This window comes from Pipistrellus hanaki (assembly GCF_964339955.1).
Source record: "Pipistrellus hanaki genome assembly, chromosome: 17".
NCBI classification, from domain to species: domain Eukaryota; kingdom Metazoa; phylum Chordata; class Mammalia; order Chiroptera; family Vespertilionidae; genus Pipistrellus; species Pipistrellus hanaki.
In genome coordinates this window covers 15,748,907-15,762,908 of record NC_140519.1, presented here as the reverse complement: position 1 = coordinate 15,762,908, position 14,002 = coordinate 15,748,907, and the positions used below count along the sequence as shown (strand labels likewise).

At 43.4% G+C, this 14,002-nt stretch overlaps 1 protein-coding gene across 1 annotated transcript in view; it reads right to left on the bottom strand.

Annotated features, from left to right (window-relative positions):
* Positions 1 to 14,002, bottom strand: part of EYA1 (EYA transcriptional coactivator and phosphatase 1) — a 152,149-nt gene that overhangs the window by 44,252 nt on the left and 93,895 nt on the right. The gene's annotated exons all lie outside the window — the stretch shown is intronic.

Below are 14,002 nucleotides of genomic sequence, written 5' to 3'. Positions count from 1 at the left end.
CGGCAGAGGATAACTATAACTTTTTATTGATTCAGACTGCCTGCCAAATTTGAGTATATTTAAAAGTAGGAAGTGATGGCCACTCTGACCGCCTGGCACCATACCAACTCCAGGAGCATATCTAACATTCATGTGACACCATCCAGTCATCACACATCCAGAACTGTATGTACACAGAGGGATTCAGTGACTTCTACCCAATGCTTCACACAACCCATACCCTGAGGACATTTACTGGCACTGAGGCAAATGTGGGGGAATAGGGAGATATTTGCAGATTCTATGGTGTTCCAGTTCCTAATGTATCACACCTGGGAAGCCAGATGGCTCATGGTGAATATCCTGCATAATCATGAAGAAGGAAAAATAATTTCTGTCGAGAAAGTATTCAAGGACGCAATGTGCGTGTTTGGAAGTTTTACTGACATTCTAATAACAATACCAACTTTCACAGGTCTGGCACTGTAACATTTTCCCAAAGAACAATAATTCCTGATAGACTGTTTTGTTATTACAGCAAACTTTTCAAAGAAAGACAGGATTTCCCTCACCATCATTAATCAGGGAAATTGTAATGAGAGAAACCATGCCTTCACCCAGGGCACACATCTGGCTGGGTACACTCTGTCCATCACTGGTCCTTGAGTCTTACGTTACAGTCAGGGACACAAAACCCAGAGCAGCCGAAACCGGTTTGGCTCAGTGGATAGAGTGTCGGTCTGTGGACTGAAAGGTCCCAGGTTTGATTCTGGTCAAAGGCATGTACATTGGTTGTGGGCACATCCCCAATGGGGGATGTGCAAGAGGCAGCTGGTCGATGTTTCTTTCCCATTGATGTTTTTAGCTCTCTATCTCTCTCCTTTCCTCTCTGTAAAAAATCAATAAAATATATTTAGAAAACCTCCCCAAAACCCAGAGCAACTAAGATTCTTGTTTTCTAATACTGTCCAATGTAAACCTTGTATGTTTTCTCTATTGTCTTCCTTCCAAAGCTCAAGACTTGCCTGGCTTACTCTCTACTGTCCATGTCTCCACAGTCTATTATCCTGAGTTCCCCAATGGGAGGAAGTGACGGGGAAGAGCCCTTGACCCTGAGCACCCTTGTCTTATCCTGGAGCCTCAGTTTGCTCATCTAATAAGTCAAATGGCTAGATGCAAACACATTGTTCTCAGAGCATAAATGGAATATTTTTTTCTTATAATAATAAAAAAATTATCATCTCTTAATTTGGCACAATCAGACCTGTTGGTACACCTGGGGAGAACTGGCCTGTGATGGAGGGAAAGGGGCAGGAACTCCTTGAATGCCTCCCAGGGGCCAATCAGTTGTGGCAAGGGAGGTGGAGTCAACCCTGCCAACCCCGCCCACCCACAGCACTAGCCCCGCCCACTCTTTGCTAGCACCCATCAGAGTCTAAACTTAACAGAAATCCCTGGGCATCTCTGGTCTCAATCCCTCTCCTGTGCTGGGCCTCCTCTGCTAGCTCACTGACAGTGGAAAGAAAGCAGAGAACACAGAATCGCCAAAGGCTGGGGCTTAGACTGACACAGGGTTTAATAAACACCCCTGGGTTTGTAAGCGGGCAGAGAGGAAAGACACACCAAGGCCACTGAGTGTGCAAGACCTGTGTGGGAGGGACCGCAAACCCTTCCCTCAGCTTTCTTGTGCGAGGATTCATGCTCCCAGGCCTTCTCCAATTGTCCGTGTGTTATACCACCCAACACCTATGAAATGCCATTGGTTGAGAAGAATTAAGAACAATTTGCAAATAAGAAAAACTCCCGCACACGCTGCGTTTATGGGAAACTGCTCACTGGCTTCCATTCGCAGTATCAGCAAGCATGCTGGAAAAGCAAATACTCAAACACACCCTGGAGCAGAATCACCCTTGGGGGGAGGGGGGGGGGAGTGCAAGCAGCTGTTTCTAAAACAAAACACCTGATGGAGGTGTTTACTCCCTCTGGTTCAGGCCAATAAAAGCACGCTGACTTGTCGCATAACCAGGTCAATGAATCAAGAGCCTCCTCGCCACACAGGCTTCATTGCCAATTCTGCAATTTATGTGCCTTGGCATTGTCACTTTTGAAAGGGTATTATTTCTCCTTGATACGGTTGCTTATTTACGCCGCCATCAAAAGAACCGCTGCATTGTTTGCTAATATGCAGCATACTTTGACTTTTCTTCATAAATTAGAGTAATGGCTTGCCGGGTCGGAATACTAATAAATTTTAAAGGCTTGTTCGGTCTCCTGGTCAAATACAACACAGATGTTGGCCTTATTTACCTTTGGCTGTTTTTTCCCCCCTCTTTTGTTGTTAGCTTTCATGCCTTAACAGTGTCTATGCCTGCCACTCCACCGGGTTAGGGACCCTGTACTGTACCAAAAGCACAGTTTTCAGATCTAAGTGGAGTGGGAGAATTTTATTTTATTTATTATTTTTTTATATTTTATTGATTTTTTTTACAGAGAGGAAGGGATAGGGATAGAAAGTTAGAAATATCGATGAGAGAGAAACATCAATCAGCTGCCTCCTGCACACCCTTTACCGGGGATGTGCCCGCAACCAAGGTACATGCCCTTGACCGGAATCAAACCTGGGACCTTTCAGTCTGCAGGCCGACGCTCTATCCACTGAGCCAAATTGGTTTCAGCTGGAGTGAGAGAATTTTAGAATAGGAAGGGGCCAAAACTGGTTTGGCTCAGTGGTGGAGCGTCGGTCTGCGGACTGAAGGGTCCCAGGTTCGATTCCGGTCAGGGGCATGTGCGTTGGTTGTGGGCACATCCCCCGTGGGGGATGTGCAGGAGGCGGCTGGTCGATGTTTCTCTCTCATCGACGTTTCTAGCTCTCTATATCTCTCCCTTCCTCTCTGTAAGAAATCAATAAAATATATTTTAAAAAAAATAGAATAGGAAGGGGCTCTAGTTGAGGGGGCATTGTTTATCAAACATTTTTCAAACCACGATCCACAATAAAAAAATACATTTTACATCATGATCTAGAAACACCTCTCTCTCTCTCTCTCTCTCGCTCTCTCTCTCTCTCTCTCACACACACACACACACACACACACACACACACACACACCACAACTGAAATAATGTACGTTTGGCAGAAGGAGCCTTTGCTCTCTGCGTGGGGGTACTGAGGGTCCCATGTCACAGCCCACTGGTGTGTCACAATCTCCAGCTTGGTACGCTGAGCCGGGAGGACACCCACTTCGGATTGGAGAGACGGGGACCCCGGCGGCGGTGTGATTTGCCCGCGGTGACAGAGCTGGCAGGGCTCAGAGCCGGCTCGCTCAGTGTTTTGCCTACAAGCAAATTGGCAGAAGAGCAGGCAGATCCCCGTGTCCGCAGATTTGCTTACACGTTCTGGCGGGGGACTTCTTCTCGCATCGAGGTTCGGTTTTATTTTCCTGTTATCATAATCTTTTAATATTTTCCAAAGTTTTCAACTATGTCTGACACAAACCAAATGTGACAAAGCCTCCCACCGAACAGTTAATAAGTTAGTCGTGGCTTGATGCCTTATTTTGGCATATTTAGAAGAAGAAGAAAAACCACCACACACATTTTTTTTTTTTTTTAAGACCAAAACTGAGATGGTCGAATCACCACATTGCTGGCTTAATCTTACGTTTCTTGTGCTTTCTGCAATAACCAATTTCAGGGCTGCAGTTATGAGTGGCTGCTTTTGAAACACCATGTTTTGTTCGGTTACTTTTGAAAGATTATAGGACTTTGCTTCCACATCAAACAAACATCTCTTTTTAAGTAAACTTGTCTGCCAAATCTTCCCATTCCTTTCTGAACTTGACCTCTCTGTGGCAGTTGCCAGGGCTGTCCGATCTTGACATTTCTCCTTCCCTGGTGCCTGTCACATCATCGATCTTTTCTGAACATCTTCCTGGAGTCGACTGTCCATCACCTGTCCTGAAAGGCTCCTGGTCCCTCAAACTATTTCCTCCCACCCCTCATTCTACTCGCAGGCCCTGCGACCCCACCACACTCATGCCTTCAACCCCAGCCTCTCTCCCCTCTAGTGAGTCAGAGCTCAGTGCAGGCTCACACACCGATGGCCTGCTGGGATTTCTCCTCGGATGTCCTGCGGAGCACCTGGCACTCAGTGTGCCAGGAATCGGAGTCATCATTTCCCCTGGCACCCACTGTGCTCCTTCTTTAGGGGATCGGCATCCTACCAGCCTAAACCATGGCATCTCCTAAACAGCCTCTCCTTCCCCTATACCACGTCAGTCTCAGCGCCCTGCCCCTGGGACCTGGAACCCACGCCGTCCTTACAGCCACCGCCCCGTTAGTGTCCCCCAGCCATGTGTCTGAAGGGTAGACCTCTTCAGCAGGCTCCCTCACGGGCTCTCAGCCCAGGTGTCACCCTATCTGTCCATTCTCCTAATTCCTTTAGGAAACATCCAAACACTTCAGCAAGTATGGGGCCCGCAGACGTCTGGCTCTTGTTTACCTCCCCAACATGTGACTTATCATTTAATCACAAAATCTTTTCTTCAAAAGACGACTAGGCAGAGGCCTCATGGAACAGCCAAGTGGCTCTGATGGCAGTTCCCACCAAAGACCTTAAAGAAAACTGGGGCAACCATCTCCACTGGTTCCCCACATTATTACACCGAGGTCTCTGACCGAGCCTGTGTACTCACCTCCTGCCTCCCTGCGCCCACAGCGCTCCTCCCTCCGCCCCTGCATCAGCTCAGTCTCCTCCCTGACTCCTCCCACCGGCTCCTCAGTGCTGGGTACCACAGCTGTATGTGCGCCTGTCTAAGGAGGGCAGAGCTTATCCCTACATCCTTCTCTCTACATCCTTAGGACCTAACGCACAAGGGTTTTCCCAGTTTGGTAGCAGAACAAATGAACGAAATGCAGTAAATAAAGGATATAGGGTGTTCCCCCAAAATGTGTACACACACTTTGAATAATTATAAAGGCATTGTTTATCAAAATACATTTCCTTTTCAAAATCGAGCTATCAGCTGTTAAATTGTGTGTGTGTGTGTGTGTGTGTGTGTGTGTATATTTTGGGACACCCGGTATTTCAAATAATCCCAATGAAGAAGAAAAAAATATAAAATTTGATCTTTTGTTAGTTGCTATTGTTCAGTCTTGGGAAAAATAAACTCCTAGATATCTAGATTAGAATACACAAACAGACATTTGAACCCTAAAATCATTTCAGCTACATAATATAGTATTAAACTTGTTCATTAGTGACGCCTGATTTATTTGTACCTGATTAAAGAGCAGCCCACTTTTAGAATAGCTGCTTACAAAACCTCCTTATCTACTTAAAGGAGTGGGTAATATTAGCATAAGATCAGCAGCCAATTCTTTATTTTTTAAATGCAGTAAGTGGCATGCATTACATTTTGCAAAAAGTATTCTTCTGTGCTCTGCAATTTAGTTCCCTAGTAACACTTGGATAGTTCCGTGGAGAGGCTTGGAAAGGGAAAAAACAATCAATTGCTTTCCCATTCTTATTTCCTAAAGAAACAGTGCAAATTTACTATAGCTCTTTGTAATGGAGACTTTCTTTAACCAAAACAAAACAAATAGCATCCAACACAACACACACACACACACACACACACACACACCACAACACATACAGGAATGAAATTTAACCCTGCTCCTCAATTATTTTAATACTGTAATGAATTGCAAATGTCTTCTTAAAGTCATGAAAATGAAGCAAAGGAATGAGTTGCAAGGCTAGGCTACCATGGCTATTGTGGGTTAAACCAAAAAGGATTAAATTCTATTGAACAGAAGGTGAAAAATATTAAATAACAATGAAACCTGCTGAGGGGAGACTCAGGCCTAAACAGTCATTTTGCTTTCTTCCCCTGTCAAGTGACCTTTAATTAGCCCTGGCCTCCAGGTCTTCTTTTGTTTCTAGAACACAGAACTGCCCACAGAGACTACAGTTACCACCATCCCGCCTGACATCACAGCACTGCCCACTGCCTATTGTCATTCCTTTCCTGTTCCTTTCCCCCAAGCCTGACCCCTGCTATTATACTAGATCTTTATGTTATGGAAAGGTTTAAAAAAGAAAGAAGGAATTCTAGACAAAATCAGTGCACAGCAATGCTGACCTGAAATGCAGCCTCTAGAGAGATTTATGTCCGTCAGTGTTGCAGTCACATGTTGAAAAATCTATCATCTGATTTGAGTTGAAGAAAAGAAAAGGGTCTATAAACACAGCTGGGAACCGGAATTCTGGAAAACTAGGACACGGCCTCTCGTAGCCCTGTTTTGTTTCATAGATGAGCTGGGCCATTTGATAAACGTTAAGAGTCATTTAAAAAATATCCTTAGTTACCCAAATCCACAGCGATTCAGAAATGTGATTTTACCAAGACTCAGCCACCCGGTGAAGACACTATTGCTCCTGTGGGCAGACCCATTTGCTTCGACATCTAGGAATTGCCTTAGGATGACAAGTAATGACACTGCACAGGGACTCTATAACGAAGCCACCCTGCTCATCCATACACTGAACTAGCTCTGACACTAGTCCTGACACAGGCATTGTTAGCAGGGGCACTTTTGCTACTTAACACGGATACTGAAAAGGTTTCTTCTACAGTAATTTGTGTTCATGCCCTGAGGGAAAGAGTTCTTGCAAACAAGTCAGAAAAACACCCAAAATGCACATAGTCATAATGGTCATGCCAGTGGCTTTGCTTAGATAAGTCACACTACACCTAGAAACTTCTGTGCATCAAAGGACCCAATTAACAGGGTGAAAAGGAAACCTATGGAGAAGGAAAAGATATTTACAGCTCAGATATCAGATAAGAGGTTAATATCCAGGAAGAATAAAGAACTACAACTCAACAGGAATAATAAAAATGGGCAAAGGTCTTGAATAGATTTTCCCCAAAGACGATACATAAATGGTCAACAAGCACATGAAAAGATGCTCGATATCACTAACCAATAGGGAAATGCAAATCAAAATTACCATGAGATTCCACCTGACACCCATTAGGACCACTATAAAAAACAGACAGAAGACAATGTGGTGATGAGGCTTGGAGAAACTGGAACCCTTGCACACTGGTGGGAATGTAAATGGTACTGTGGAAAACAGTGTGGCCATTCTTCAATAAATTAGGCACAGAATTACCATGTGATTCCACAAATCTACTTCTGGGTATATACCCCAAAAAATTGAAAGCAGGGTCTCAAAGAGATATCCGTACATCCATGTTCACAGCAGCCTGATTCAAAATAGCTAAATGGTACAGGCAACCCGAGTGTCCACTGACATGAATAAACAAATGTGGTATACCCGTACAATGGAGTATTAGTCAGCCTTGAAGAGGACAGAAATTCCGACACAGAATTCTATAACACGAAGGAAGCTTGAGGAGATTGTGCTAAGTGAAATAAGCCACTAACGTGGAGACCAATACTGTCAGATTTTACTTAGATGAAGTACTTGAAGTCATCAAAATCATTAAGACAGAGAGTAGGGTGGCTCTTGCCAGGAGCTGCGGGAGGAGAGCCTGAGGAACTGTTTACTGGCTACAGACTTCAGTTCTGCACGGTGGAGAGAGTTCCGGGGATTGAATAACAATGTGAATGTACTTCATGTTCCTGAACCGCACACTTAAAATTGCTAAGAAAATATAGAGTCTATATTATACATATTTTATAATTTAAAATAAAAATGAAAAACAATTGGAGAAATGGAATTGATTAGACATTTAATGATATTAGGAAATAATTATTAATTTTTCTAAATTGCTAAAGTAAAACCAGGTATCACCTATGATTATTTATTCTAAAAAACTCTTTCAATGGAGTCCTAAAAAACAATGATATATATACACAAATAAAGTAATATCTGAGATTTGCTTTGAAAAATAATCCTAGGGCAAAGCAGGGGAGGGGCGGGCTGTGGTGAGGACACAGACACAAAAAGATGACCGTGGACTTAGTAACTATGAAAGCTGAGAGAGGTTACACTGGGTTTCATTACACCCTCCCATCTTCTTTTGTACATGTTTAAGATGCTTCTATAGTTAACATTTAAAAACTGTATGAAAATATTTGCCAAGACAAGATTGGTTGTCTTCGGTGGATGTAACTATGGATTAAAAATATTTCTTTTGAAAATGTGAAACACACCCATATCTAAAATGCCAAAAAGGCTTTAAAAGTCAAAATTCTAAGAGTCAAGCAAAACTCCCCAGTATGTCACCATTTATCGAAAAGAAGGTCTCAGGACTCGCTTGGCGATCTGTACCCAGACTGAGGGGAGGCATAGAATACACACAAGAATGTATGTCCAACACTGCTTTCCCTGTGTGAACTCCACTATTTTTATCCTATGGGATGTTCTTATACTGAAAATCAGAGGAATGCCCACATTTATAATGGGACCTACCTCTCATACATTCTGGAACAACAGTGTCAAGGGACAACACTGATCGGCGGCAGAGAACTCCAGAGTCATGTAAGAGGGTAACCCAGACAGGCACTTCACTTATGGCCGCCAGCATTTCCTTTTGGGTTGTACAGCTCTGTGGATCCTGGTCTTTCCTGATCACAGTGCTAGTGTGACCATTTGACATCCTATCATGGGCTACTACTTACTGGTTCAATGAGTGTAGAATTACTAGAGAATAATACAGGGAGGCTGGTTGCCTGAATTCCTTTAGGTGTCAGAGTCTGCAGTTTCACTCTTTGTGAATTTAAAGGGGCATTTAGTTAAGAATAGTTTTGCCCCCATAAAGGACTGCTGTAGAAGATTCATTCACTCCCTACCAGCAACCTCTTTTGTTCAATTATAAACTCCCTGAAGGAAAGGATTATGGTGAGGCACCTCTGACACTACTATGTATGTGTTCAATCCCATATAATAAAAGGATAATATGCAAATTGTCCCCCTGACCAGGAGTTCAACCAAGGGGCAGGGCCAGCCCATCAATCACGCAGGGCCCTTCCCCCTGACTAGCCCTACACCCGATCGCCCCCCCCCACCCCCGTCACATTCTACCCCCCAACCTGATTGGGGGTTGGGGCTGGCAGCCCAACCTCCTGTGTCCCCTCCCCTTGGCCAGCCTCATCGACCAAATGGGCTGGGCCAGACCCCACCCATGCATGAATTCATTCACCAGGCTTCTAGTAAATTATAAAAGACTGACTTTTCTGAAAAACTTGTTAGTTTCAGCCAGGAAACAAAGGGTGACTCGGCAGGAAGGGGGTGGGAAGCCAGATGTGTTGTGGGTACTGTGGCCCATATAACACCAAAGGCTTTGTGTATGTAATTTCAAAATTGTCAGAACAGTTTTCTGAATTACCTCATGGATGGTGTCAGTGATCACTACTTCATCTAAACTACTATACACCATAAGGCTAAGTTACTGGGTACCATCTACTACTTCTATTTTGACAAATTCTTTTGATGGAATCTTCAATTTGGTCAGTCCTAACATGGAGACCACATGATGTTAGCATGGGATCTCACCCAGTGGGACACCATGGTGAATACCTGCAGGTCCCTGGTGAGGAGCGGCAGTGATCAGGATGAAGTTCATGCTGCTCAGAGTTTATGTTGAGAAATATTATAGCTACATCTGCATTGCTGATTCCTATATTTGTACACAATCAGGATCTTAACTATCTTTTAAGTAAGTACTGCAAAAACTCATTCCCAATTCTCTCTTCCTACCTTCAAATGGCAATTTATAATCCATTTTAAATGCCACTCCCAGAATTGGGGCTGGTTCAAAAATGATTTTCAGAACCTGTTTTCCTTGAATTTCTCAAAAATTCTACTTTGAGCTCAGTATGTCCGTGGTCCTTTGATAAAAGTTTAAGGAAAACCAGTTTATCTCTTCGTGGGTATTTAAAAGTTTAAGGAAAAGTTTAAGGAAAACCAGTTTATCTCTTCTTGGGTATTTAGAATAGGATACAGAATGTTCTTCTGAGTATAAAAATGAAATGCCTTCTCCTTTCTCTACAAATCTTAACGCTAAGCATTCATTTAACCATAAAAATATTTCCCTCTTTTACGTAACTTTTAAAAGATACATCCCAAGATTTTTAGCTTTGACAATGCCACAAATGCCAAATATCACAGTAGATTGTGTGTAGACAAAAAGAACGCTAAGTCATTTCAGTTTTACTAAAAGAACCAGTAAAAATAGCACCAAATGCTAATAAGGAAGTGATATCTCTTTATTGTTTAGATGAACCATAAAGCATTAAAGGAAAAAAATTGTTCCTATTTTTAATGTAGCTCTGGTTCCTATCTACACACCCTGGAACATTTTGCCCCCATTTTCTCTTTCTTTTCCATTTTATTTTTCTAAACTAAAGAGCAAAGAAATATTGAACAATTAAACCAAACCTATAAGGCCACATAAACTTGTCCAATTTAAATTCTTTCAATTGAGACATTTAAAAAATAGTTTAATGCTCAAGTCACTGTTCTAATTTTACATAGTTACTGCATTCTGAATTAGCAGTTGGGTTCTACAAAGTACCTACAGTGCTGCCCCCCCCCCAAAAAAAAATTTTTAATTTTGCTTTTAAATTTATCTATTCCTATTTTCAATTTGTAAGTATATGTTACATAACTGATAACTGTCTCCTGCATCTCTAGTGAGTCTGCACCCTCTTACACCTATGATGTCAACTCTACACAAATTCTTAACAATTGCTCTTCTACTTTGGATCAAAAAGTAGATCTATCATGTTTAAAAATTGCTGTTTAAAGAATTCATCTCAGGCCAGAAAGAGCTGCTGGAAGATGGTTCAACTATTTCAGAAAATGTGACCAGTAATGCAGGTGCTTACGTTTTGAACGTATGGGATAAAGATAAGGTTCCTAAATGTTCCCACACTGCTCCAATGTGGGTGGCTAAGCCTCCTCTGACCAGCAGTTACTCAGGTGAGGAGGCCCCGTGCAGAGTGACACTGACAATGTGAGTAGGCTTATGAGGGTTTGTTAGTCAATGTGAAATCTTGTCAAGTATGCTCAACTCAACAAGAAATCTTTGGGCGTAATCAATCAAATGAAAGAAAAAGAAAAAATACCCATTTTGGACCCTGTAATCAATTCCTTATTTAGAATGCTAACATTACAGCCACAAATGGGGCCTCAATGTCATTTAAAATAATTACTCCCCATTCAAAATCTTTTGTTTTGGGGGAAAAGAAGCTGAAAAACAAGAACGGGCACAGCGTACAGGAGTGGCTTATTTTCAAAGCCCCACGCTGGCTGCTCACAAGGAAAGGATTAACGATAAGATTGAAAAGGAGCTCCCACATCTGAGAGGAGGAGGAAAATATATGTTAAAATCTTATTTCTTTTTAAAAAATATCTCTAGAAGTGTTATGTAAGTAATGTGTACAACCTATGAGGCCCCGAGGCTCCACGGCTTACCTTCTACCTGTCTAACGTTGTCAATACCACCCACAAAAAAAAATTAATTTTATAAGGATCTCTCACAGGACAGCTGGCGTGAAATGCCAAGTTTTAGGAGTTGGGCGTAGCTCTGATGTCAATTAAGAAATAATCTGGGTTATTGTGAGAGTCCGTATTCACATGAAATGTAAGTCACAGTTCAACTGCTGGCTGAATGAGTTTAAACACACACACACACACACACACACACACACACACACACAATCCAAACTTGTGGTGGAGCTAATCAGGTCTCTTCTTACTGATTAGATACGTGACACTCGACTGCTCTAATTTTCTCCTTACTTAAGAGACTCCCTCTTTCAACATTTGGAAATAATAGCCAAGTAGAGAATCAGAGAAAGAACCTAACCATTCCAGAGATTGGTTTTCATTGTGGAGAAAACCCACTGAAGCCCAAACAGGGGACAACTGCCAAGAAGGGGTGCAAAGAGGGAGGGAGAAGAAGAAAGCCGGAGCCGTCCTGGCCAAGTTGGCCTCCACACACAGGGGCCCACGCCGTGCCAATGAAAAGGCTAAGTCCAATCACAGAGCCATCTAGATTTCATTTGTAACCATTCCCCTTATCTCTCTCTCCTCCCTCAGTTACAGCCCTTGTCTCAGGTCTTCATTATGTCCCACCAGGGGCACTGCAATAATCTCCTCGCTTATCAGATTAATCTTCCCACGTGTACACGTCTTGCATGTCACTGCCCTGTTTTACTAGTGCTCACGGCATCCCCACGCCTGCGGCACAAAGCCCTGGCGCTGGGTGCTCCCGGAGGGCCACGGGCCAATCGGAAGTCTAGATCATATTCCCTGTGTGGTCAGTTAGCAGATGTGCTTCCCTGGGCCAACTATTTCATTTTTCTGAGCCACAGTTTCCTCACTGGAAAAAAAAGAAAGAAAAGAAAGAAAAGACTAATTGGATAATTAGTGGGAGATAGCAGTGTAAACTGTAAAAGCCAAACACAGACACACTGTTTTTATTACCATGTGTCAGCACATTTTCTGCTGCCCATCCTCTGAGTGTCCGATTCACTAAATATACATTCAACATAGGCAGCCTTTTGGGCTCTCATTTCCCTACGGGGCTGTGCTCTGCTCCAGCCTCGCCCTCTCCTGCCACCTGGAACACACACCGGTCACTACTGCCACTGACTGCGTCCTCCGGTCCCCACAGTGAGCAGTAACTGCTCTTCCTTATGGAATGCCGCGGAGCATTTTCTAGGTGCTTCCCACTGTTCTCCCAACAGCCCTGTGATCATCTTCACCTTCCAGACGGGAAGATGAAGACAGAACAAGTGAGACTCTGAGATGCCTGGTGCTTCTTCGGAGGCCCCAGAGCAAGGGAGCCCCAAGGCTGGCCAGCACAGGCCGAACAGGAGGCTGGGGAGCTGGGAGGGCCTGTGTTCGTTCCCTGCATTCCCGCTGACATGTGCGCATGAGAGAGATCAGACTTTCCTCAATAAGGTGGCAGGAACATATGTATCAGTTCTATACGGCGGGTCCTCGACTAGCATCATTTCCTTATAACACTGATAAGGAAAAAACATCGATTCCTGGCCAGGGCCACTGTCTGTGTGGTACTTGCACATTCTCCCCACGTCTGTGTGGGTTTCTCCAAGGACGCAGGTTCCTTCCATCCCAAAGCTGTGCACATGAGGTGAATGGCATGTCCACAAGACAAAGTCCTGTGCTTCAGTGAGACCCTAGATGCTGACCCGTGGTCCTGCCACTGAATAAACTGTGCTGGTGCCTTGAAGGCAGGGCTGAAACTAATCAGCATGAATTGGGTCGGGTGAGGGGATCAATTGGCGGGCAGGGGAAGGAGAACATCTATGATACTTACAACAATTAAGGTAAATTTTTTTAAAAATGTGGAAGATGGAATCAGGAGAAGAGAGTCAGAGGAGGAGATGTGACGATGGAGAGGTCAGAAGGATGCACTGGGAGAAGGATTCCCACCTTTTCTGGCTTGGATGGAGGAAGGGGTCATGGGCCAAGATTTATGGGCATCTCTAGAAACTAGAAAGGGAAAGGAAGTGGATTCTTCCCTAGAACGTCCAGAAGTGAACATAGTTCTGATTTTTGCCCAGTGAGACCATATTGAGCTTCTAACCTACAAAACTGTGAGATCAAAAATGTTTGTTGTTTTAACAACAACAACTACAACAAAGAGCCTGGTATAAATCAGGGTAGGCAAACTTTTTCTCCAAAGGGATAGTCCATAAATATTTTAGGTTTTGCTGGACATATGTGATCTGAGACACAGTGTTCTTCTACTTAACCCTTAAAACTTAATGACATTCTTCGCTTGAAGGTGCTATGAAAGCAGGCCTTGGACCAATGTGGCCTACAGGGTATGGTCTCAATCTCAGATCTAGAGCTCTGGTATAGGCATTTGAAATCAAAGAAATGATAATATTTCTGAAAATGACATAAAATTCAAAATGGGAACCATAAGTAAAGTTCTACTGGGATACAGCCATGCTTGTTTGTTTACCTATTGGCTGTGGCTACGTTAGCTGAGTGGTGACAGCAGCT